Source organism: Ctenopharyngodon idella, chromosome 20 (genome assembly GCF_019924925.1).
Source record: "Ctenopharyngodon idella isolate HZGC_01 chromosome 20, HZGC01, whole genome shotgun sequence".
NCBI lineage: Eukaryota > Metazoa > Chordata > Actinopteri > Cypriniformes > Xenocyprididae > Ctenopharyngodon > Ctenopharyngodon idella.
The window spans coordinates 5,884,735-5,909,517 of record NC_067239.1 but is presented as its reverse complement, the minus strand read 5'-3'; the positions used below and the strand labels follow the sequence as shown (position 1 = coordinate 5,909,517).

The 24,783-nt window shown below is 37.1% G+C and overlaps 1 protein-coding gene and 1 long non-coding RNA gene across 5 annotated transcripts in view; one reads left to right on the top strand and one right to left on the bottom strand.

Annotated features, from left to right (window-relative positions):
* Nucleotides 1-24,783, top strand: part of ralgps2 (Ral GEF with PH domain and SH3 binding motif 2) — a 144,352-nt gene that overhangs the window by 7,391 nt on the left and 112,178 nt on the right. The window lies entirely within an intron of this gene.
* LOC127501769 (uncharacterized) lies at nucleotides 15,517-24,394 on the bottom strand. The gene is made up of 3 exons (XR_007926722.1): nucleotides 23,809-24,394; nucleotides 21,913-22,131; nucleotides 15,517-18,017 (listed from the first exon to the last, which is right to left on the bottom strand). It is a non-coding gene; the product is annotated as an uncharacterized LOC127501769 (long non-coding RNA).

Below are 24,783 nucleotides of genomic sequence, written 5' to 3'. Positions count from 1 at the left end.
TAATATTTGGCCCGTTACCCGATCCGTGCCCGCGATAAATCACACACGCTAAAATCATTCCAATTAAAGTGCTTTATTTTTCATCTCGCACCTCTCTTAACATCACAACAGCGTCATGAATGGGCTAATGAAACAGGCTAAAGTGCGATTTGTTTTGCGCCATTCAAGTAGCCTACCATCGGCACCTAAATAGGCTATGGAACCTGATAACTATACGCAAATAGACCTATTAATGAAAAAAAAAGAACAAGAAAAAATACAACCTGAGCCTGTCGCTCACAAACAATAGCCTATAGGCCTATGCCTATGCATTTACTTTTCCTTAAGGTTACTGTGCAGGAAAAGGATATCGTCCACAGTCCACAGAAACGTTTCGAAACACTTATGACGTAACGAAGCCTCGTTTCCTGAAATCATGTGACTTTGGCAGTTTGATGCATGCTCCGAACCACTGATTCGAAACAAAAGATTCGTAAAGCTTTGAAGCTTCATGAAGCGGTGTTTTGAAATCGCTCATCACTAGAAACTGTTGAATAAAGTCGCTATTTTGTTTTTTTGGTGCACAAAAAGTATTCTCGTTGCTTTATAACATTAAGGTTGAACCACTGTAGTCACATGAACTGTTTTAAATATGTCTTTAGTAGCTTTCTGGGCATCTGAAAGTGTTCTTGCTGTCAATGGAGGCCTCACTGAGCCATTGGATTTTATCAAAAATATCTTAATTTGTGTTCTGAAGATGAACGAATGTCTTACGGGTGTGAAACGACATGAGGGTGAGTAATTAATGACAATTTTTATTTTTGGGTGAACTAATCCTTTAATAATATAATGTTACGTGCAAGTGACCACAATATCAACTGACGTGGTGTTTAGTTATTTCCATTTCCTGAGAAGTAGATTTTAGAGATTTGAGGTTTCCACCTGACAGTGACAATATATGTTTCAAAAAAATTAATAAGGGCCAATGGACATTATGGTAGGGCAAGTAAAACTAACTACTCGCCCAGGCCAGCAACAAAAAAAAATCTTTATTGAAGTACAACGGCGCCCTCTCCTATGTCCTATGACTGAATACTTGAAGGTGGTTTACCTAGTTAGAAAAATATTCTTTTGGTCAGATCTACTCCTTAATGAACACGATCTGCATTGATGTGTCTTGTGTGGATGCGAGGCCCATCTGGCCTTGTGCTTTCTGCTTTAAAAAGAAATGCGGTTTATTTACAGATTACATTTGGGAAACGGGACCCTCCCCCCCCCCACTCCACAAGGGCCTACCTTTCATCTGTATGTGTGTGTGTGTGTGTGTGAAGATTGTAGGTCCTGTTCTGCTTTGCTTCCCTGCTCAAATGACAGGGGTTTTCTGAAACTCAAGATGAGCCTCGCAGGATGGGTGTGTGCAGTCGCTCACTTGAATGAGGCCTTGTGTTTACATTTTGTCCGTAGGTAATCCCATAATGTGCGTACATCGCTCTTCTTTGCATGTGTCTTGTGTTCGAACGCCCCATAATGGTGAGTGTTGTAGGGAGAGCCAGAAAGGATGTGTATTTTAAGCTACAGGGCCATTTGAAGCTTTTTCCCTAACATCTGTTGTGTTAGCAGGCATGTGTGTCTGTCTCTGTGGCTATTTGTGCTTCTGTTTTTGGTCATATAGTCTGTGAGGTTAAGCAGGGAGACTCTTTAATTAGTCTAATGATGAGGGTACTCGCTAGTCATTACGGTAGCTGTTTCATTAGCCTGTCGCATCCCAGGCTCCTTGTAACTTAAGCATTGACCAGTATTTTCACAGGACGTTGTTCACTGCATTACTGCAGTGATTAATAAGTTGTCCACGTATAGCTGCCGTTTCCATTTTCATCTGACAGTAAAATTGGCTTTTGTGAGTTGCACATTACTGCAACTGTGTAATTTAGAGGACTGTTCCGAGACCTGTAGTTATGTTACAGTGAGGCTAACAGATTATAGAAGTTCCTTCTTGAGTGCTGTTTTTACTGCTGTTTCAAAGGAAACATGGGATATGTTTGAAGGAGTGAACAGCCATACTACTCTTTTTATGGTATGTTGAAACTATACTGTGCATAGAATAGCCAGATCAACTTTTACTTTTGCAAACATTAATACGAGTACCATATCCCACAATGCAATGTACTAAATCTTTCAATGCCATTGGAAAAAAATATAAGGTTAATAATATTTAATAATCATAATACTATTTAAGAATATTACTGCTTTTACTAGAGATCGACCAGCCATCAATCGGAACTGGACAGTTTTTGCTCCAAACACATGATCGGCAACCAGATGGTTTTTTGTTTTATTTTGGCTGATCGCTTTTCTGTACACAAACTGCATTGCAATCATTTTCCAAAATGTCATTTGATGGCATTTTCTTGTCTTCTGTTCTAGTGTTTCTTAGCACAGCACTGCTTTTCTGTACAGCGGCACCCAAAGAAACGGCCGCTGTTTCATAAGCGCCACCTACTGTCAGAGAGTGAATTTGCATTTTCATTCAGTCCATCTGCAGTTTTTTGTTTTGTGCAGATGTCTCATGTCGCATAATTTCACAAATCTAAAGTCAGACTATTCAGTTTTTGCTTTAAACAAATCGGCAACTGGTATCGGAAACGGCCCATTTAAAAAAAAAAAAAGTCGGAATCAGCCATGAAAAATGATCAGTGCATCCCTAGCTTTTACTGTAATTTTGATCAAATACATGCATAAATACAGCCTTTAGCCATGTGTCCACCAAAGAGTTTTTTCCGAGGCTAGCATATTTTTCCATTTGTTTTCAATGGGAGTGCTGCATTTTTAAAATGCCAGCAGCGTAACGAGGCGCTGAGCGTTTATATCACGCAGAAGCGCTGAGCACCCAGCATTTTTTATAGAGATGCACCGATCGATCGGCCATTGTGGGAATTTTTTTTATTTTATTACTGACTTTTTACTTGGTTTTTTTATGAAAATAAAACTTTGCGTTGAAGAAAAGTAGATTTTTGTATTATAGTTCTTAGAAAGAAAATCGGAATCGGCAAAAATCGGTATCGGCAGATCACACTAACAAAAAATTCAGAAGTCGGAATTGGCCAAGAAAATTGCAATCGGTGCATCTCTAATTTTTTACCTGTCGCTGAGAGTTGAAGAATGTTCAACTTTGGGTAAAAGGCAGCGTTCATCACTGTCACTTTGTTCCCAGCTGTCCAATCACAGCGGAGGAGGGGCGGGACAAATACAACACCGACCAACCGCCACATTCTGCTTGTACAACGTCAACAGATGACAACAGTAAACCTAATGGAACAAAATAATTTAAAACGAGCCAGAGAAAATACTTTACATTGTATTGACATTTTTATATAGAAACAGTACAGAAACAAACTATCTGTGAAATGAGAAACTAGTAACAGTTCCGCTGATATTCCATATCATAGCAAGCAAAGTGTCTCAACTGAAAAAAAAAAAAAAACGCTAGCTAAAACGCTTTTGGTGGACACACGGCTTTAATGAGCATAAGAGACTTTCATAAATGATAAAGTAGCACTGTTTTGTTCTGCTTTCGTTGTTTGATGTTTCTCATACGCAGCAGAAATGTCCACTCAACTTTGCAGTGGCACCAGTGCGACTTCTAACAAATTTAAACATTCATTTTGTCGCTATTTAAAAAGGTGATATGCTGCGTCTCAATTCACCTACTTAAGGGCCATTTACACAACATGTTTTTGCAGTTAAAAATGGAAGTGGAGGTCAGTGGAATGGAAAAAAAAGTAAGGTCTAGAGACAATTTTTTTTTAAAGGTTGAAATTCTTTTAACTTGAACACCGTGTTATTGCATGATGAGATGTGAGCGCAGTGTCCATCTAGCTCTCATTTACATAGAAAAACAATGGAAAAGTAGTACAATGGAATTGAAAAACATGCTCTGTGTGAACGGCCTCTTATATTTAAAGCATTGTGAAGAAAAGTTGTACTTTTGAGTGTGTCTTAGGAGAGTAGGCAAGTTTTGAGACATACTACCATGTCGTAATTGCATCTTTACTGGGCCGCTCTGTCGCATACAGCAGTTATGTGCATCCTGTCAATCATTTTGTCATAGTAAACTGAAAGTTTATTAATGATTGTGATGTAGCAATAGATTATTGGTCTGCTGATCTATTGCACACTGTTAAGTACGCAGTAAGCAGCACACTAGTATTCAGTGCTAATGTTGGTCTTGCTTATTTGGGTAGCAGCAAGACAGCAATCATTACCATCTATTGTATAACAGCTGATTTTTTTTGTAACAGAACCCTCTGAAACATGCAGGCTTTCACTCTTGTTCTCGATTGATGGGCTGTAAGTAGTTTCCAGGGTAACGTGAGTGCCAGTCATGCAGTTGGCCCACAGAGGAAGTGAGAGGTGATGAGCATTATCAAGAATGTCTTGTCTGTCTGCCACAGTAGCGGCTGAGACTAGATACTAGGGGCCCATATGACCTCACAAAACGCTTTCATGCTGATCTCAGAGCTTCTTTGTCTTATGATTGTCATGGAATTTTAACTTGTCATCTGTTTTTAACATTACAACTTTAAGGCCTGTCCACATTAAGTTTGCCGGAATGAAATTATAAACTATTTACACACTTTTTTTTTACACAATTAAATGATTCACTTTTAATATTTGAATGTTGCTAAGCTAATGGTACTTTAATAACCATAAAATACAAAGCACAAATATTGTGTGTAAAAAAAAAAAAAAAAAAATTATTTTGAAATTTTTATTGATACTTTTCTTTCGAATGTTAGCTTGTCGCTAAGCTAACATACTCCAAGTATTAAACACAGAGGACAAATATTGTAAAATAGAAAAAAAATTTTGCTGAACATTTTATTATTAGTTTCTATTACAAATGTTAGCAGGTCATTAAGCTAACTGTACTTTTAATAAGTATAAAATACACAGCACAAATATTATGTAAAATACACTTTTTATTGATACTTTTCTGTTTAAAATATTAGCATGTTGCTAAGCTAACAGTACATTTAATAGGCATAAAATATACAGCATATACATCATGTAAATACATTTTTACTTTATTTGAACTTTATCACAAAATGGTATTTTGTTTAAAATTTTAGCATGTTGCTAAAATAATGTACTTTAATAAACATTAAATACACAGCACAGATATTATGTAAAATAATAAACTATTTTATTGATACTTTTGTTTCAAATGTTAGCATGTCCACTAAGCAATAAGCATTCAATACACGTCACAAATATTGTGTAAAATAATAAATTTTTGCATTAAACTTTTGATTATTTTCTGTATTTGCATGTATTCATTTATCAAAAGCTTTTTAAAAAACAACTTCCAAATGAGGAACATCACAAAAAATTAACTAACAATATTCATAGTATACAATGCCTGGTTTATTATAAAGCAAGATTGGGAAACAAGCTAGAGCAGAAAAGAAGAATTGATTTGTATTTTCATTGAGCTTGCTGCAATTCATTCTTTGCTTCTTTGTGAAGGAAACATAAAATGCTGCCTTAAAATTTGAGTTTACAAAGTATTTTAAAAATGAAGTTACCTATCTTTTGGAAGAGTCTTTCGAGTCAAAAGTGCTGCACGTTAGGTGTTGGAACAGAGCAAGAGTCTGAATGCTTTTCCCTGTAGATCATCAGTTTAGTTAAACTCTGTTCTAACAAACTGAGTTTAAATTATGACATATGGATGGACTGATGACGCCGTCACTCAAGCAGCTGTTAACGGCACATTCACATGGTCCCCTGAGATTGACCTCAGGCACTGCTAACATTAGTTGGCTGTACCTTTCATTTGTTTGTTCATTCAAGAGAGCACTTATAATGGCATGTGTGGGTGCAATTTATCTATAGCCTTTCATCTACTTTTTAGTCACCTTGTATGGTCAGTTTGCACGCATGTGAGAGAGCGGAAGAGCGTGTACTCGTGATCCTTGTTTGGTTATGTACGGGATCTTGTCTCTTTCATATCATCCTCTCTTGGGATGGTTTTGATCAGTGGTTCAAAACTGGTTTTATTTCAGGATCTAGACTGTTTGTGACCCAATCAACCCTCTAGCTGAGAACAAATGGGTTTGATGCACCCTAGAATTGAGTGTTGTGTGTGTCTGTTGTTGTGTGGGAAAGAGTAGTGGTTATATTATGTGCAGATGTTGCATGACACTTTTTTTAGATGGGTCAATACAGTGTCCATGATCTTTTGAAAATCTAGTTTCACATGTGCCAAGAACTGTAATATACTACAATATTTTGAAAATGTAAAATATTAATATTTTCAAACAAAGAAAGAAGAAAAATCAAGGTAAAAATTTAAATATAACAAAGTTTTTGGGGAGTTGTGCAACATGACATCCTAAACTAAATTTGACATGCAATGAAAGGGTTAAATTATCTGATATTTAAAAAGACTTTATGAAAGTTCATCATTGTTCATGCCGTCATGAAAGTTCATAATTAATATCATTTCTTTTTTTTTTTTTTCTTTTTTTTAAGTTTCTGCATGTTGGTCACATCACATGACTTTGATTTGTCTGACAAAAATAATAAGCAGTGAAGCAGTTTTGTTGAAATTGAAATGAAATTAAATTTTTTATGAAAATATAAATATTTCCTTTTTTTCCCAATAATTTAATTGTTTTAATAAAACTTTTAATAAAACTTTTATCTATCTGTAATGTTCGGACATTTTTGACTACTTCTCGCCAAAAATATTAAAATACATTTTGAATTCAGAAATTAAAAGCATACACATCATATAAAAAGGCGTATTCAAGTCATTCTACGTATGAATTGCTTTTGCAATGTATTTTTAATAAATAGGTGATTCTAAACATTTTTTGTTATACTGGTTGAAAGTCTCCTCATATCCTGATAGCAATCACTGTTAAACGGTCTAAATGTATTTTAATAAATATATAATGTCTGTGGAAGGCGTAGGACCCTAAAATGTTCATCCAATCTTTATATTCGGTCCAAATGAAATAATACAATGTCCTACCTGCCTGTCAATGTATGTTTTTACATACCCAAACATCATACGTCATCAGCACGTTTCATGCTATACAGAGTGTATGTAGACAGACGTCAGTCGCAGAGCACCGCAAACAAACTGCAGCCACCTTTTACAGTTCCTCCAAAATGACAAGATTATGCTGCGTTCACGCCATAACTAATAATTAAGAGATGGAAACCCATGATGTTCTAACCCGAGCTGTTCAGTCAGACTCTGAATTATGTGTTTCCATGTCAACAGTATCAACACCGAAATGAATCTCTCTAAGTTGTTTACGTTCATTATTATTGTAATGTTTATGTGTTTGAGACATTAAGTAGTTTACCGGCATCTCTTGTGACGCTTTGCAGAGAGCAGCTGTGTGCGTTCACGTGTTTTGGAGGAGGCGTGGCTTTGGACAGCGATTTGCAGGGAGGCTGAGATTGTATGCTTTCAATGCTAGCAGGCTAATGTTAGCATTTCCCAGATCACCTACTGCACCTTTAATGGATCCAGACAAAAACTGTGTGTGTGTGTGTGTGTGTGTGTGTGTATAATATATATATATGCCACTGTACAGAATGCAATTTTGTTGACCTATATCTGAAGCACCAAGTGAAAGAGATGGATGAAAAGAGAGCAGTGAATGGCTATTTACATGAAGGCTGTGCTGAATTTCAATAATTTAGGTCAAGGCCACCAAAACTGGTGCTTGCTGACTGCAGAGATTGTCTCATTGGCTTACAGTCATGGCAAACATCAACATCAAAATGCAAGTTTCTCTTTCAGCTCTGAAACAAGATGTTGAGATCACATAACAACACTTGAGCACAAACCATGTCACAGTTGAGCAAGCTTGTGAGAGCGAGCTTCCCCTCTCTTACCGCACACACACACGTGCTTGCTCACAGCTGCGTGGGGTGTTTATTTTGGCGTACACTTCAGAAGAATGGGAGTGCCTTTAACAGGAGGGTTGCTCTTTCTTGTTCTTACTCACACACCCAGAGACATGTCAACTTTGGTCCACTGTCGTCTGTCCTACATGGAAACAAACACCTCTTGTATTGGAGTTCTCCGTTGGGGAAACTTCAGTACATAGCACGTTATTAACATGCAACATTGGTGCTGTTTGTCTTGCGGTTTTTTTTTTTGTTTTTTTGTTTTTTTACAGAAGTAGGTCTCTTCTGTTGTGCATAATGATAGGGATAGTCCCTGCTGACATACCCACTGCACACAGATCGTTATGAACCATTTGATGCATGAATATTGTGAAACTGCAGGAACCAATCTGATTGGCTGACTTTGATATTGAAGGGAATCAAAGTGTACATTTTCATTAGTCTAGGGCCACAACTAATTATTATTTTCATAATCGATTTGATAATAATCTGGCAATTATTTCTTTAATTAATCGGATAAAATAAACCCCCAAAATGATAAATATTTTGTTTAAAAATTTAATATCCTGCCCAATGTTGTTCTCTAAACAATAAGCAATATAAAGACTATGAAAACAAATATAGTTAATAATTTTAAGATAAATTAAAGGGTTAGTTCACCCAAAAATGAAAATTCTGTCATTAATTACTTACCCTCGTGCCGTTTTACACCCGTAAGACCTTCGTTGATCTTCGAAACACAAATTAAGATATTTTTGTTTAAATCCGATGGCTCAGTGAGGCCTACATAGGGAGCAATGACATCTCCTCTCTTAAGATCCATAAAGGTACTAAAAACATATTTAAATCAGTTCATGTAAGTACAGTGGTTCAATATTAATATTATAAAGCGACAAGAATATTTTTGGTGCGGCAAAAAATACAAAATAACGACTTAGTGATGGCTGATTTCAAAACACTGCTTCAGGAAGATTCGGAGCGTAATGAATCAGCGCGTCGAATCATGATTCGGATCGCATGTCAAACCGCCAAACTTCTGAAATCACGTGACTTTGGTGCTCCGAACTGCGGATTCGACACGCTGATTCATTATGCTCCGAAGCTTCCTGAAGCAGTGTTTTGAAATCGGCCATCACTAAATAATTCGTTATTTTGTTTTTTTTGGCGCACCAAAAATATTCTCGTCGCTTTATAATATTAATATTGAACTACTGTACTCACATGAACTGATTTAAATATGTTTTTAGTACCTTTATGGATCTTGAGTGAGGAAATGTCATTGCTCCCTATGGAGGCTTCACAGAGCCATTGGATTTAAACAAAAATATCTGAATTTGCATTCCGAAGATTAACGAAGGTCTTACGGGTCTGGAACGGCATGAGCCGTATAAGTTAATAACCCTTTAAGTTAAAAGAAAACGAATCCATTTAACTATTTGGGAAGAATAAGAAAGGTGTTTTTTTTTTTTTTTTTTTTTTTTCTTCCTCTGTACCCTAGTAAACATAGTCGGTTATGACCGAATGAGTGATTAACCGTAGAGAAAGAACACATGTATATCAGTATTGGATCTGTGAATTAGTCTTAAAGTGACAGCAGCCTAATATTCCTGCTGCTGTCTGTGTTTTTAATGTTATTAAAACTACAAAAGATAAAGAATTCACACAGTGCTCTTCACTGAATAACTTTTTTTTCTAATTTTATTAAGGATTAACCTTTAATTTGTACAGTGAAGATTAAATGCAGTGTTATTTTACATTTGATTACTTTATTCAATTTCTGTACCTGAAAACTGCGGTTAGACCTACCTGAAAAACCTTAATTTATTTCATAGTATCTTTGTTCTGTTGTATTTATTTGTGCTATTGCTTGTAGTATAATTAGGCCTATTTGTTCTTTTTTTATTAATGACTGTTAACTTGTCTTTAAGAATCTTTGAAATTTATATCAGTAGTTTTAGCTGTGGTATCGAAATTGGAATTGAGAATTGTTAAATTTCACTGGTATCTAAAATTTTGGGTGTCATAACCTTATTACAATACAAGGATTCATGGGTCAAAAACAACAAAAACTATTTTATTCATTTATTACTTTTTTTTTCTTCTTTTTTTTGTGGGGCCAATGAAAGTTGAATTTATTGAATCGAATCGAATTGAGATCTTGTGAATCGGAATCAAATCAGGACTCCTGTATCGATATCCAGTCGTAGTATACTCATGATTGGTGAGGTGCCTGGGCTGCGTAGCATGTTTGTGAATTTAGGGGCGGAGCTATCAAGATATGGGTGTGATCCTTTTGGGTAGCAGCGTGTTTGTTTTGGTGATTTCAAATATCCACTGTGTTTCTCAGAAATCGCTTACTGCACCTTTTAAATCATGCATAACTAGCATGAGTTTGAAAATGGCTTTCAGGACAACCATATATTCTTCTTTTTTCTTTAACTTTATATCAGATTTTAGCTTATGGCACCAGAAGAACACACAGTCCTAAACCCTTCACTAGTAATGGTTCAGAGCTGTGATGTTGAAGGCAGCAGGCAGGGAATAATATAAGAAGTACATCTGATACTTTTAAAAGCCTCCCAAAAATGTGTGGCTGTCTTGTTTAATTCTGTTTATTCTTATAAATATATACATATATGTCTGAATGATATACCGTAAGTTTGGCCTATGTAAAGCTGTATTTTGCAGAGTCTTAGAGTCAGACAGTAGTGTGTTAGCCTGTGGGTAAGTCACAGCTCTCTCCCATGAGCCTTTGCTGTCCGCCATATGGAGATGATGAACTTGGACTGTCCTTGTGCTCACGTATCTTCATTCTTCTCTCTTTTTCGTTGTCTTTCGTCTTCTTCATTCTTCTCTCTCGCTGTTTAATCTCCTTTCTTTAATCTACTTTTCTTGTAGTGTTTCTGGTGTCTACTGTTTGTTTGTGACTTAGCTTGTATAAATATCTCCCTATTTCTTTTTCTCTTTCTTAGGCAGATTATCTTCCAATCTGTTCACCTGTGTTCAGTCCACTGCACTTAATACAATCAACAGCTCTCTCCGTGTGTGTGTGTGTGTGTGTGAGAGAGAGAGAGAGAGAGAGAGAGAGAGAGAGAGAGAGAGAGGGAGAGAGAGAGAGAGAGAGAGAGAGAGAGAGAGAGAGAGAGAGAGAGAGAGATTAATCTTCAGTGTTGGGTTCTTCACACATTGCCATGAGAGAAATGTGCAGTTCATTAGGCCACCTCAATTTACTGCCAGAACGCACACACACACACAGGTTTGCAACACAGGATTGTGGGTAACGCCCTGTGTAAGGTCTCAGAACTCAGAATTTCCTCCATGTTCCTCATAACATTCACATCCTCTCTACAGACCTCACGTCACTACAGAAGTTTTGTATTAAGATACTGATTGCATCTTAATTCGCACACACTACCTACTAAAAGTATATACTTTGCTGGGAAAGTACATACTTTTCAGCATGTACTATCATTAAATGAATCTTTATACCATGCACATTCCACATCAGTGTCAAAACTTTGCAGACATGTTCATGACCTTAATGAGAAAGTCACAACATTTCAAAAAACACTGGTTAACCAGTATTTCTGACAACTCAAAATTAGAATGGGTCCAATTGACCCGCAACATAAAATAAAGATTGATGCATCACAAGAATCTTGTTCTATTCTACTGCTGATGTCCATCTAACTTTTTTTTTTTAACCATAAGAAACCTGTTTTTATCAAGATCTGGTGGCCAGTCAAATTATTCAGAGCTTTCTTAAGACCAGTTCACCGATGAGTCGATTTTGAAAATGCACAGTTTGGCATATTCCTACTATTTTTAATTTGTTCTCATAAACTTCTGATTTGAGATGCACTAATTCGAATCTCGCTTACTAGTTTTGTTAGTAATGCAATTTGAGAGACAGCCTAGTTGCTTCTGAAATTGCAAGCTCTCTGAGTAGCTACTACATTTGATGAGGAACGAACTTCGTGACCTTTAAAAAACAGTGTGTTCTATATAGTGTGATTGCATGTAGTATGAATGTAATCCTGATGTACTGCAATCCAGATGTAATACAATTTGTGGTCCCACTTTATGTTAGGTGGCCTTAACTACTATGTACTTGCATCCAAAAATAAGCACAGTGTACTTATTGTGTTCATATTGTATTGCAAAACACTTTTGCTGCTATTGAGGTGGGATACGGGTAATGTTAGGGACAGGTTTGGTGGTATGGGTGGGTTAAGGAGTAAGGGATGTGTTAACAGTGTAATTATAAACCCCCCAAAGATATATATGATCCATTTGAAACATGGATCATATCTCATAATTAATGCCTCTAAAAACAGTTCATTCTTGCGTTAGGACTTTTCTGAAGCCTTCTCCCTCAACAAAACTGAGTGGTAACATGTCTTGTTGCTGTCATCTTAGAAATAAGTTATTTTTTTCAGAGTTGAAGGGCCCTATCATACACCCGGCGCAATATGGCACCAGGTGCGACGCAAGTATTTTTTTGCTAGTTTCAGCCCAACGCGGTTTTCATTTTCACGTCCTGTGCCACGTTGTTTAAATATTAAATGCATTTGCGCCAATTTGTGCACCCATGGGCGTGCTGGTCTGAATACGAGGTGTGTTCAGGTGCATTGTTGGCGTGTTACTATTTTTTTATTTTTTTTATTTTTTTTTACACACGCAGGGACACACAGCAGCACACAGACATGCCAAATATTAAAAATAAAAGGATTACAATGTAAAAGATTATTATTGTGTGCATAAAGATAAAAATGCTTTGGTGGAATCCGGCTTTTCCCATAGATGGTCTGCTTGCACGCTTTAACCTCGCACACGAGCAGATCCGTTTCCTAGAGTAGAGTTCAGTTTTTCCACTTGCAAATTTCGCCATGTAAATTTGTGCAAGCGCAACTGGCTTTTAAAGGGAATACGAGATGAGACTCTGATTGGTTTATTGCACGTTACGGCCAAAACACACCCATTACTCATTAAGAGAATAGGGACAACCCTTTTAAAACCCTTTCGCCGGGTGCGCCGACCATTTTTCCCATCCTTAAACCAGTAAAAGTGGATTCGGACGTGCCCTAAGTGCACTTGCGGCGTGCGCTTTAAACCATGCGCTTAGACCTTTAAAATAGGGCCCGAAGTGAATGACACGATGGGCATTTTCTTGCTTTGGCTTGCTTCTGTGGCGCGCGGGTGACATTCATTTAACACTCGCACCACTCTGCTCGTCACAGTAACATTAAAACGACAGTAATTTGAACGATAAAATCTTGTTTTTTTCCTGTGTAATCGACTTTTGTTTTCAGTGTCAATTAGTAGCAGCTGTACCGTTTAGTCGACTAGTCTTGCACATGCCTAGTAATTACATGCAGGTATTTTTTTAAATATAAGTACGTTGTAAAAACATGTATGCACACAATAAGTGCATTGTATCAAATGATAAATTTAAGGAGCTAAGGCCACCTAATCTAAAGTGGGACCTAATTTGCCATGTGTCATTTTCATGTGACCTGCCAGCACTTCATTCACAAATCCTCTCCAGTGGCCACATGGGATAGTATTTGGATTTGAACTTCAGAAACTCGGTGGATGTAGTAGGTGATCCTTGTACTTTTTGCCTACCATTTATAAATAATGTAGGCCAAGGGTTCTTAACTCTGGCCCTCAAGGTCCACTCTCCTGTAGAGTTTAGTTCCAACCTTGATCAAAATGAAAACTTGAAGACCTTGATTAGCTTGTGAAAGTGTGTTTGAGTAGAGTCGAATCAAAACTCTGCAGGAAAGTGGACCTCAAGTGCCAGAGTTGAGAACTTGTTATAGACCAGTTCACAACTGGCAAATGACATGTTTTTTTTTGTTTTTTTGTTTTCAGATCAGTGTATTATTTCTGTTCTGTTTCTTGGGTCTTAGATTGTCTGAGAAGTGATGTACTGTAATCTGGTGACTATTGCCGTTGGTCGGTGTCTGTCAGTGCAGTGTGAATTAGCTTTAAAAAATCGGACATACTACTCCTTTCACTCACTATTTTGACCTACTATATAGTAGGGAAGTAGGCATATTTAGACACAAAGCCTGTGTGCTGCTTTCCATCTGTATTTTGGAAAAGGTGTTAAAAAAACTGTCCCTTGTTGAATCTGATTTTATGCGTCATTAACAACTTCATATCCTCTATTGGTCCCAAAGCGATGGGAAGATGGGAAATGTCTTGTATCCGTCTTTCTCTTCTTTATTATCTTCACCTCACAATGGCCTTTCATGTCCACTGTGTTTTACTGTCAGGCGTTTTCTGCTTGTTCCTCTGGGGCTTTTAGTTGGCTTCTGCCTGGACACGTCGCTCAGTGCCTCAGGCGTCTGCCCAAACAAGTCAAACACATGCACGCACACTCGCTGGAGGGGTGTGGGGCGGACCCAGGGTTACCCATTATCTGTCCTGCTGAGAGATTCAAATGCTTTGAGCTAGTCTTTGTCCTATCTGGGAGTGGACGGGTTGTGAACATGCACATGCAGGCAGAGAACAATGACTTTTCTATATTTAGGAAGTTCAAATCAATGTTTTGAGGCTGTAACACATCCTGTCCAAGCCTGTCATGCAGTTGGTTTTTGGGGATTTCATCTGTCTTTGTGTGACACGTGCATGACGACGGCCTTAAACGTGGTTTGAAGACGTAAGAGTGAGTACTCTCAAAGGGGGGAGGTAGAACAAGAACAAGAGGGGAAGAAAACTGAGGAGGAGTGTGGGGTAAAGAAATGATACAGCTGTTCGTTTAGCCACAGCTGTTGTTCTTCTTCACATGCACACTTGCAGACACACAGAGACAATGAAACATTGTTCTGTGACCGTCAGATTGAGAGGAAAAGACAAAAAGATTGAAGGGTGAAAATATAATGGTTGCTCTAATGAATGGAATACATCACAGATGTTTCAAACTGAAGTGATGATGGGCTCATTTGAATTGGGTCGGTAAAGGTGTGGTCACATTTACAAATGCTCTGTCGTTCCAGTAGGAATCTGCAGCGCACATCCAGAAGTTTAGCATGAATAGGGCTGCACGATAAAACACAATTAACATTAAAAATTGCATTAAACCGATTGGCTTAGTGCGATTATGAAATATGCATTTGAAAAAGCAACACGCGTCAAACATATTTCCAAACATGAGAAGCATTTATGAACCTCTTGTCTAACAAAAGAAAACATTTAATAACATATTTTTACTCCAAACTCACTTCATAACATCATTTGAGTGTTTGAAAATATCCTTCTGTGAGATGATGTGGCTTCTTACACAGAATAAGGCACATAAAATATGCCTAAAAATAAAATAATATTCTATAATATTCTATACAGGGCAAGGACTGTTGTAACACACAGTCCTTGCCCTGTATAGAATATTATTTCATAGTATTCAATACAGTGATAAAGGCTGTGTCGATTAGCATTGAAGTATAAATATACTTTATTGTCACGAAAATACCGAGAAGGCTTGAAGAACTCAGATAAAACATTTATTGTCGAAGTCGTGTGTTTATTAGCAGGGCTCGACAATAAGGACTGCCCGATGGCCCGGGGCCATTGTGAACGACGCTCGAGACAGTAGATGGAACTGTCACTTGCCCGATCGGGCCAGTGCTGTAGGCCGTGCGTATATCGTCTATGATATTGTAATTGTTGATTTAATGATCTGACATTACCGAGTACGTCCCTCACTGTCCCAAACAAATCCCAAACAAAAATACACACATTGAGTGCACGCATGCACTACGTGACGTAGCCTAGTACGTTAGACACACACGCTAGTGCGCGTGCATATTTAGTGCACGATTTCACTGCGTGATTTAGTCTATTAAAATGCCCCCAGAATTCAAGATATTGGGCAAAATGCCCCTGTATGTTTTATATTTATATAATTTAATATAGTTAACCAATATTACACGAAGAGCGCCATTTTTATCCAAATATAAGCGCCCTCTGGCTTTCAGATGGAGCAGCATTTACTACTGATCACAGAGCTGTGCTTCACTGAGAAGCTGTGCATAAAAAAATTGCAGCATTTGCCAAATTGCGTACGGTTTAATTTCGATTAAGCATGAGGATGAAAAAATTCTGCGCGCAGATTTCATTCATTTTCAAGTTGTTTACTTGAATTCACTTCACTGACAAACGGAAAGCTGCTTTGTTTGAAAATTTTCTCTACGCTATTGACAATGGACAATGTACCTACTTTTGCCCGTGAAATTTCACTGAAATATTGCTAAAGTAACCGCCCCGTGTTAACCACCAACAGACTAGCAATGCCCTAACTATCCAGAACAATCTAGCATAGTAATGGTGTGTTTTTTTGTAAGACACACTCCTTGCCCTGGTGACCTCTGAGAGAGCAAACAGATTTGGGTCACTGAGAGTTTGCGTTCCTCTTCACTGAACTACGTTGTTAAAGAGAATTCACAAGTGGTGGAGATCAGATCCACAACCGTACACTTCCTGAGGAAACCCCTCACTTCAGAAGACCCTCATTGAACAACAAGGGCAATAATGTAACACTGAGTGCAATTTCATGTAAAATAGTCTCTAGATCACTTTTTCTGTCTGCACATATTGTATAAAATATGCTTGACTTCAGTTGCTTTTGATAGTGTAAGGTTAGGTATGATGTATTGATATTTTGGCCCTGTTTTCACCTGGTATTATGATGCATTTTGGTTGATCGGATTACAAGTGGACGAGGCAGACACATACCCGTTTACACTTGGTCTCTTTTGTCCACTTTCAACCACTTCTGTACAGATTTCTTCGATGGGAGGGTCTATGGGCGGTAAAATGTATGGGCTTTTTCAGATCTTTCGATCTGATGGACAAAATAAGCTTACGCAATTTACATATAAACGCTACCGGAGACGGTGGAAAAACATACAGAGAGCAACTTTTGTTTCTGCTCTGACAACCGCAAGACCAACCGAACGCTGTGAGTGTGTGTTAGAAATCAGGAATGATGAGAGAACATTGTGCTTGGTACATTTTTCGTCTTCAAACCAAACTTGCGTTTCAGCCGACAAAGTTTAAATCCCGTCTGGGAAGAGGTATAGTACTGTACTTTCTTTTTTAAAGCAGAGGCTCTGTTCTTTCTTTTGATATATTGTATGTTCATATATTCATACAACAAAAAATCTGGGGGCCATGAAAATTTTGTGAAAATGATCGAAAATGTTGGCGGTGGTTGGCAAAAAAAAAAAAAAAAAAAAAACGCTGGCAGGGAAGAGTTAAAGTCATGCAAAAATGATATTCAAACTCAAATAATTTTAATATTTTCCAAATGCATAAGTACATGAGATAATAATTGAGCTCTCAGCCACAATGTCACAGAAATATAGGGACCATTCCTAAAGTAGAATCCCTGTTTGCTCGTTGCGCATTGCCATCATATTTGGTTAGGAAAAAACTCTGATTAACTTTGGTAAACATACTTTTTATTGTGTGTAGTGGCATTGCTTGGCGTCTGATTAGTACATGTCAAAAATGGTTGGGATGTTCAAACAAACACATTTTTTGATAGCACCCCACAGAGCAACTTTAATGAAATAATGAGACTTAAATCATAATTAATTAATAGTTAGCTATTGTTACATGTTAGCATGTTGCTAAGCTAACAAGTGTTTTACTCTAAAAAGCATGAGAATGAAAAGTTTTAATTTATAGCTTATTTCTCTTGTATAATACACCATCTTGGATTTTAGAAAGTTTGTAACCTTTTGGAGCAGCCTTGATGTAGGCAGGCTTTGGAACTGGCACACTTTCTTTCTTTTAGACTAGCTCTTTTCTGGGCATTGTTACTGTGATTGTGTTGAATGTGTGTTTGTTTGTTGTATTTTTGTGTCTCTCAGGCTCGAGCATGTCTCTCCCTCTCTCCCTCAAAACCCTGAGGGCCAACTGGAATAATCTCAAGAGAGAGAGATTTAGAAAGAGTCAGAAACACACTGTGAGGGAGCAAGTCAAAGAACAAATGAAAGTGTGTGAAGCAATGAAAGGATGGGAATGAAGTGTATGTGATTTATATGCAGCCAGTGTGCAGTTTGGTTTCATCTTCGCCCCAGCTGGCAGACGTCTTCCTGTGATAGAGAGATTGAGAAAAGAGGCGTGGAGTGAAAATATGATGATGACTCATGGAATTAATGTTAATTATAAATATACTGTTGAGATCCACAGAGGGAGTGTTAATAAGACGCGTGTTGTCATAGGAAATTGTTAACTGCAGAGTAATCTAGTTTGGCCAAAAACATTGACTGAAACTGTGATGATTAATTTGCACTTCTTCGATTATGCGTTTTAAATGCGTTAGCGTCTATTTCTACACACAACGTGGATGACGTAAACGTCTCAAGAGTTTGGACTTGCTTCACCATGACCAAAAGGATGCTAACAAAGCAATATGTAAAAATGATTTGGGCTGAAATATTGAGGCGGCTTGTTGTCGAAGAACTTTACTATGATTTTTAACTAATTTTTAGTTTTGGTTTTTGGCTAAATGAAAACTGAAACTTGGTGTTTAAGTAAAAAAAAAAAAAAAAAAAATCTGCTTTTTAAGGACTACAACAAATGACTAGTAGGGACTAAAACGAGCTTCTTCCCGGGTTGGTGACATCACAGACCCCAAAATGTACATAAACTCTGTCCCCGGGAACACGCAACAAAAGGGGTGAGGCCATGCTTTAGAGAAGAGGAAGAGGTTGTAGTAGAGTGTTGTTTCCATGCTGTCATTTTGCGCTGGACTGTTTCTCAAACGAGGCTCAATTCAATGTTGGATTTGCACAAAAGATTAACATGACGGCACATGCTAGTCGATGAGTTGATTCAACTCCACAGCAACTACAGAAACGTCCAGTTGCATTCTAAAAGTTGTAACAACTTCCTGAGTCTCTCAATCAGTGTCCGACTCCATTTTATGTAAGGCTGAACATCGTTACTGACAATCGTCATTTTGGCTGCGTGAGATTCTCCAGCTTTGTTGTTGTTGAGCAACCGAAGCACGAGCTGTTAAAGCTCCGCCCTCTTTTGGAAAAGGGGCCGGGAGCAGCAGCTCATTTGCATTTAAAGGGCCACACACAAAAACGGCGTGTTTTTGCTCGCACCCAAATGGGGACAAATTGGACAAGCTACAATATATGCTCTGTGGGGTATTTTGAGCATTCTGAGGACACCAGAGACTTATATTGTGAAAATTATATCTTGTGAAAAGGGGAATAATATGTCCCCTTTAAGTTATGCAACATTATTGTAAAAGTACTCTTTAAGTAGAAGATTATTAGCAAACAAATACTTAGTAGTTCACCCGAAAAATAAACTGTCATTTCTTCACCCAGATTTATTTCTTCTAAGGAACTCAACAGAAGATTTTTTGAAAAACTTGTGTATGTATTGTCCATACAATGAAAGTAAATGGGGTTCAATTTTGTTAGGTTGGATTTTTCATTAGAGTTTGCTTCCCCCCCAATGTCAGGAAACGGGGCCATGCAATCCCCTGACCATGTGTTCATCTGAACCCTCTACTGATTTCTTTCTAATCATACTCAGCTGGTGGACGGCTTTACAGAACAGCATGAGGGTTTATTCGGCTGAAGGCCAGTTTGGGGTCCGTATGCCAACCCTTTTCTGAGAGTGAGATAGTACTGTCCCTTTTGGACATTCCTATTGCGTAATGCAGCTTCAATAAAGGTCAGAAACCGATCCATTGATATGACCTCTGAACTCTGACATGTCACTTAATGGCCAAGTGAGACGTGCTGCAATGGTGATCCTATCCGAACTTCAAATCAGTGGATCAATAGTTAGTAATGCAGTCACAGTAGTCTGAGGGGTCAGGACTTCCTTTCCACGTCCTTGTATTGATTTTTAAACACATTGCTTATTATTTAGTGCCTTAAATACTGCTGGACCTTTGTGTGTGTTTGAATAACATGATGACATGGTTTGAGCTATGATTCATAAAATAAACCTTGAAGGATGACTGTCTGAATGATAACGATCCGACACCAGTACTGTTTTTTTCTTTCGTGATCATTGTAGAATATCTATACCTCTTTGTGTGGAACTGATGATCACTATTTTATGTGTTAAAAACAATCCACTAAATACACACTACTTCATTATAAAGAAAAACAACAAATGAATACAAAATATATAATCATAATCTGTGACAAAAGTATATATTATAAACTAGGTTAGTGGAGAATTCAGCAGTGAAAGTAATTCTAGAAAGGAATCTTAAGTGCACAATAATTTTATAACATCTAAACATTTGGTAAAAAAAAAAAAAAAAAAAAAAAAAAAACATCATTTAGTGGGAAAAAATAAAAGTGAGAGTAATTGTAGCATTAACTCTGGTAAAATGTTAATAAAAAACAATTACAAATTACTATTTGTATTCTTATAAAAAAACATTCATGAAACTATTTGTAGAAAATAAATACATAAAATAAAATTAAAAGATATTTATTTTAAATGTATAGCACAATTTTTAATGGGGCAACAAGATTTTGTCATTTTACAACCTAAACTAACCTTGTCATAAAATAAAATATATAATTATCTGATATTTTAAGAGATTTATTGACCTTGACACACAGTCATGATGGCCATATAAAATATAGACTAGAATATTAATATTCTTTCAAATATTAATAAGCATATATGCATTTATTTTTAGTGTTGTCAAAAGTACCAAGTCGGTACTGAAATTTTAAAAATGTGATGATACCAGCATTTCCCCCTAGCATTTTTCAGATCCCTAATGTATCTGCTGATAGACAGAACCACTGATAAGACGCCTGCTTTCAAACGCCCCCATGTATATCTGTGTAAGCGCTCGGTGTCTGTGTCGTAGCATCAAAGAAGTAGCATCTATTTACAACAAGTTTTTGAAGTGTTGATCATTGTAGTCACAGACACAGACATTGAGCATGTGAACTCAATAGCCAATCAGAGGTGTTTACGAACCCGCTCAACAATGCTCAGAATGCTAGGGGGAAAATTCAGTACTAACTTGGTGCTGAAGTCAGAACTTTTGAAAACACTAATTTTTTTGTGTTTTTTAATATCTCAGACTATTTAATAAGGTTTTAAATTATTTTAATGAGGTTTTAACTTGATGATTATTATTATTATTATTAATATTGTAGTATCAGGATTATTGCATCACCCTGGCATTTTTTTGACCCCAAAAATGTTTTTTTGTTCGAAAACTGGATGAACTTAAAAAAAAAAAAAAATAATAAAATGTACATTATCTTACTTGGTGCACAAAACTATAGTCATACCCTTTTATAGCATTCTTTTTTTATTTAAAAAAAAACTTGTTGTAGTCATTAATCTGTAGGTTTGTGGACCACTAGTTGAGTAGTCGACCATCCGGACTCATTCCTCTCTAGAGTGTGTGTGGTCCCAGTTTGAGTGTTTGTGGTTTGCTGTAGGGTGATTCAAAATTGTGGTGTATTGATGTTGGTTGATTAATGCTCAAATCATCTACTTATCTGATCTGCTCAACACTCAAAACCACAGCTATAAACACCAACACAAGATAACAAACTCACCCATTTCCTCCACTGCCGCCGTGCTGTTTATTTAAGAGAGTGTGAATGTGTACTGATGTGTGCCATGACCGTGTGTCAGTCATTATTACTATAACCCTTTTCCTATTGCTGCCGGTCAGCACAGCAGTTGCTGCTTCCTCGCAGAATCCCTTGTTTCCTGTGGAGTTTCCTGTTGCCTTCTGAATTGGGCTCATAGAGAGATGGGAATGAGGCGTACAGCCGAGCAAGTGTATTAAATCATGTGAAAGGGCGCAGGGAAGGCATGCTAGACGAGGGAGTGGAAGTGGAGAGAGGGAGGGTAAAGAAGCCATGCAGGCAGCGGATCTGGGCTCAGGCCAGCTGCTTTTGTCCCACGGGAGTCTTCAATCAGCACACATACACACACACACACACACACCGCCTGCTGCTGCCCACTTACTAGACTGCTGACACCGCCAACCTCCAGCACACGCTCGCTTATTGATCCTTACAGAATCACACAAAAAATGAGGACATTGAGCACAGGTTACTGTCATCTTTTCTTTTTTCTTTAACCATGTGACATGGAAATTGTCCAGTCAGCAGTCCACAGATGGCTGTGACCCCCAAACGTCTCACCCGGGAGGTTTTGATCCATCAGTGGCCAAGATGCTGAACACTGTAAAAAATGATATGATCACTAAGTCATTATACTTATTGTATAGTGTAACTTATCATTATACAAAAAATTTTAAGGCAGCAACTGATCTTAAGTTTTTAATTTGAATCAAAGACTTTAAATACAGTATAGAAAGACAGTGCACTCGTATTATTATGAATGGGAGAAAGTGCAACGCGCAATATGGTGGAATAAGTCCCGCGTTCTAAAAAAAGAGCCAATCGACGATTGGTAAAGTCATCGCGTCACTTCAGCGGCCGTTAGAAGCTCCGGTTCCTATAGTAACAGTCAGACGCGCACTTAGGACTAGTGCATGTGCCGTTTTTTCAAGCGATTAGAAACAAAATTTATGAGACAGTTGTTGTCAGATTTCATTGGTGATTTCAAATATGAAATTTAACCAAAAGCTTAGTGAACAGCTTTGGAGAATTTGATGTTTCCCTGTTCAAAGGGATGCATGCCCGAGTGGCGTTTCAAAGATGGCCGCCGAGTGAAACTACTTGCCTTAAAGGGACTTGTTTGAATTAGCTGTATTTCTATTTGTTTTTGTTTTTTGTTTTTTTACAGTGAATGTGACTCCTTGTGGCCTTTTTAATTCCAATTAATTTGTCAATTTCTGTTGAATTTGAATTAGTTTCAGACAAGCTGCAGAATTGTAATTCTAACTTGAATGTAAGTAAATTAAAATTAAATGAAATTCTTCATTCAACTGCTGTAAGTGTAGGTTTTAATACATTTAATTTTAAATACATTTCATACATTATTATTTAATACATTAAATTACCACATTACTTAAAATATAACGTTTTTTTATATATATGTATCATATGGGGTATTTTTATAAACACACAATGATATTAATAATCATTGTTTAAAATGCCACCTATACAATTTATTTACATTTAATTTTCCTGAATGTTCTTATTTATTAAGTTTAATTGCTGTGAAATTTACACTACATTTCTAAAGTTTAGGGGTTTTTTTTTAAATGTTTTTGAAAAAGTCTCTTCTGTTCACCAAGGCTGCATTTATTTGATTTAAAAAAAAAAAATACAGTAATAGCTTTAATATTGTGAAATATTATTACAATTTAAAATAACTGTTTGAATGTTTTGAAATGTAATTTATTCCTGTGATGTAAAGCTGAATTTTCAGCATCATTACTCCAGTCTTCAGTGTCAAATGATCCTTCAGAAATCATTCTAATATGCTGATTTGCTGCTTAAGAAACGTTCCTTATTATTATCAATGCTGAAAACAGTTTTTGCTCTGTAATATTTTTGTGGAAATGGTGATACATTTTTGTCAGGATTCTTTGCTAAATCGAAAGTAAAGCAAAACCTAAAAATGAAATAGAAATTTTTTTATAACATTGTATAACTCTTTACTGTCGCTTTTGATCGAATGAATGCATCCTTTCTGAATAAAAGTATTAATTTCTCTTAAAAAAAAAAAAAATGAAATCTTACTGACCCCAAACTTTTGAACGGTAGTGTATATTACGTTACATTACATTATAATGATAAAATAGTTTTGGGGACATTGTGCCAAATAAAAATAACTATAAATAATTATAAAATAAATAAAAAATGAATACTTTTTTTTTTTTTTTTACAAATAATAAGTAAATTCCCCTTCCTATCATTGCAGTTCAGATTCATACTCCTCTTTCCGTACCTGTTGTGTGCTCCACAGCTTTACGCAGTGACTGCTCTGTTCATCCTCAAACACATGCAGACACAGAGCAGGCCTATCATCAGCCATCAGCATCACGCTCAACTCCATTTGTCAAATTCCTCTGCTTCTGATCAGCACTCTGCCATAGCGTGTGCCGTGACCTTAGCTTTTTATAGTGTCTCTCTCTCTTTGGATGATAATTAGAGTGATGACAGGCTGGTGTTTCTCACCTCCTTTTCACACACACACATGCACACACACACAATCTGCTGTTAAATAAGCTACCTGCTACTGTCTCTTCAGGACAAACATCAACTTCCTTTTCCTCCAAATTTGCAGGCAGGATTGTGTTTCATGTACAGTAGGTGTTGGACCTGTCGCTCTATTTCTGTCTCTTCTAACATCCTTAACTTTAAGCCTGTTTTACAGCAGAATTCTGGCAGACACTGTTTGCTTTCCGTCAGACAGACAGCCGCATGCAGACATACACAAACTGTTTGGCTCATCCGTCTGATAATAATCAGGCCTGTGAGATGCTTCTGGCTCAGATCAGTGCAGCATGAATTTCATTTGTCATTTCATACAGTTTTTCAAGCCTGAACATTTCTCATTTGCTTTCAGTTCAAGGCACATGCAGGTACGGCATGTGTTTCTCACTGTCTGTCTAAATTAAGACACACTCGATCACACAGAACTGCATGACATTTAAGTGAGAGCACCTATGGCAAAAGAGTCTTAGCATTGATGTGAAAGCCATTTAACTGTTGCACTTACTCTGTTGGCTACTTATTGGTGGAACATATTTATTATTTAGGGTTACAAATTTAGGGCGGTGTGATTAATCAATATAAAACCGAAGTTGTGAAATGGCTTTGTGTGATTATTAAATAGAAAAGGCTGTGATTTAATTAAATAAATATATATGTTGCGTGTTTCAGAGAGAAGCGCAGCACGGTGTTCATTTACACGCATGTT